Raw genomic sequence first — 2,561 nt, 5'->3', positions numbered from 1 at the left:
AAAAAACGCAAAGGTGATGAGACTTCTGGGGCTATGCCTCCCCCCAACCCTCAGCATTCAGTACAGCACCCCACAGGCCACTGATCTGTGTCCCTGAGTCTAGCACCCCACACACAGCTGAAATGGAAGATGCCAAACCAAGAGTGGGGGGGATAGAGGGAAGCAGTGGCTCCCACTACATTATCTCTTGCAAATTACAGCCAGGCTTGCTTGCTGGCCTGCTCACTCAGGGCCTCAGACCAGGCCAAGATGCAGAGGGGTCCTCATTTCATAAAAAAAAGTGTACAAGTCCCCATGTTAAAGGAGCTGACTGGGTGTTTGTTTCTATGGTACAAGGGTTAAAACTGCCCTATTAGGGCAGGGGTTAAGGAGAAGGCACAGTCCACCAAGGTGGGAGGAAGGAGAAATCTTCATTTGGTTTTTCTTGAGGTGGACTTTTAGCTCCCATAATGCATTCTGTTGGTGGTGATGGACATAGGTGAGGTCATGGAGATAGTAGGGCCCCCCATGGTGAACTGGCTACACTGGTGACAGGGTAGTGAGTGCTGGAGCCACGTCTGATCTGGCTACTGGAGGAGCCCTGTGCTCATAATGGAGCCCACCCGGGAGTGAGTGTGATTGGCAGTCCCAGTGTTGGCTAAAGGCATGAGGTTGTTGTGGCTGACACTGGCTCCACTAGTGATAACACTGCTCAGGTCGTTGGTCGTTGGTATCCCAGCCACAGTCATCCCACTGCTCAGATTGTAGGTGCCACCTGTGTTCCACATGTTCTCATACGGAGATGTGTAGCGAGAGCCAGGTGGAGGAGACGGAGTCGTACTTGTATATCTAAAGAAAGAGTTTTTCAGGTCCAGGAGATTACTGGATTTGGAACCGGTCTGATCCACCTGGGCAACAATACTAATGTCATAGCTCTGTCTCTTATTAGCGATGAGCAGACATGTTCCTGAGAGCGTTTCCCCGGCCTCTGCGAAGAGCAGCAACTGAAACAAACACCGAACTTGGTACCAGCGAATCAGAGGTTCCGTGGGTGCTGTGGACAGCCACACTGTCATTATTGAACCAATGAAGGCTACATCAAACCAGAAAGCCAAGCCGTGGACAAGCCCTGAGTGCAGCATGTGGAACTTGAGATTTCTATCCTGTGCAAATCATCTTCTTTGGCTTCTAAGAAATTCACCGTATATTTTACTGACTTAGCCATTAAAATCCTGATATCAAATGTGCCCAGGACTGGCTGTCTGAAATACTCATCTACTGCTGCTCCGATAAGTGCTGACAAGTCAACTCCATGAAAAGATGGGTGATACCAGAAATTGGCCTTGATAAACTGTTCCATGTAGAGCTGTTCATCTGTGAAAAGTGCAAGATGAACGTCCCCGATGGTTGGAAACATATTTCCATTAGGCTTTAAGTACTTCTTGGCATGGAGGTAGCTCTCCAACATAAGTTCATTGAAAAGCATGTAGCCCATTGGCTCTGAAATAATTATGTCCACCTGCTTGGGAAGTAAGATTTCCTCCACCCTTCCAGGAATGATCACAATTCGGTCTGTGAGGTTGTTACTCTTTACTACAACCTCAGCATGCTGAGCCATGGTGCTTGCTTCTACTGCATAGCCTTTCCTTGCTCCTGCCTGAGCAGCAAAAAGAGATAGGATCCCCGAGCCACAGCCCAAATCTAGGACAATCTTGTCCTTGAAATCACTATGGTTCTGCAGGATTGCCCTCTGGTACGTGCCTGCCCGTACGTAATCTTGCATCATGTTCTGCTGCTGTGACAGGTAGCCATAGAACTGGAAGTACTGCACAGTGGAGGATTCTTCTGTCCGCTCACTGAAGACGGAGCGCTCTAAGTTGTGACCTCGACAGGTTTTTAGAATATTATAGAATGAACAGAAATCACTGGGCGTTGCAAACTGTATGAGGACGCTTTTACACCCCAGGGTGATGATGAAGGACAGCTTTCCCATTAGGCTGCATTCTGTTTCTCTGGACACAGAGCACTTAAACACGCAAATATCTTCACGGCTGTAGAGGGCGATGTGGGAGGCGTCCTGGCCGGTGCGGACCTCGAGGCGCAGCATCTGCTGCTCCGCGTGTCTCTGGATCTGGCCGTCCGCGTCCTCGATGGCGAAGAACCGAGAGCCAGGGAACACTGACACGGCTACGCCGGTCCCCGAGACCTCCACGCCGCCCCCAGGAGCCCTGCTGCTGCCATCTTAGATCCAGCTCCAGGCCCCGCTGCCACCGCCGCCTCCTGGTGCACTGTGTAAAGAAGAATCTTTTACAGAGACTATATTATATTATTACCAAAGCATTGTTACATGCAAGGTTGGAAGCTTACTGAAAAGTAGGCTAGCAAGTATCCATGATTGCAAACTACCAAACAGATTTGTGCTTCTGAAAAGTGCATTGGATTTGGAGTCATAAGATGGACTTTGGTCACTTGTTTCCCACACCCATAAAAAATAAGAGTACCCCAATGCCCTTTCAATAGTCCAACTTCAGTCCCAGGGTACAGAAACTGCTCACAAGAAGTAACTATTTCTCTCCAATTCT

General features: G+C 49.1%; 1 pseudogene; it reads right to left on the bottom strand.

Annotated features, from left to right (window-relative positions):
• Positions 1-447: 447 nt before the first annotated feature.
• Positions 448-2,226, bottom strand: LOC110220747 (histone-arginine methyltransferase CARM1 pseudogene; annotated as a pseudogene).
• Between the last annotated feature and the right edge of the window lie 335 nt (positions 2,227-2,561).

The sequence above is a fragment of the Phascolarctos cinereus genome, unplaced genomic scaffold (assembly GCF_003287225.1).
Source record: "Phascolarctos cinereus isolate Bilbo 61053 unplaced genomic scaffold, phaCin_HiC Scaffold_726;HRSCAF=1367, whole genome shotgun sequence".
NCBI classification, from domain to species: domain Eukaryota; kingdom Metazoa; phylum Chordata; class Mammalia; order Diprotodontia; family Phascolarctidae; genus Phascolarctos; species Phascolarctos cinereus.
Note: the sequence above shows the minus strand (reverse complement) of the source record. Positions and strands in the feature narration are given on the sequence as shown.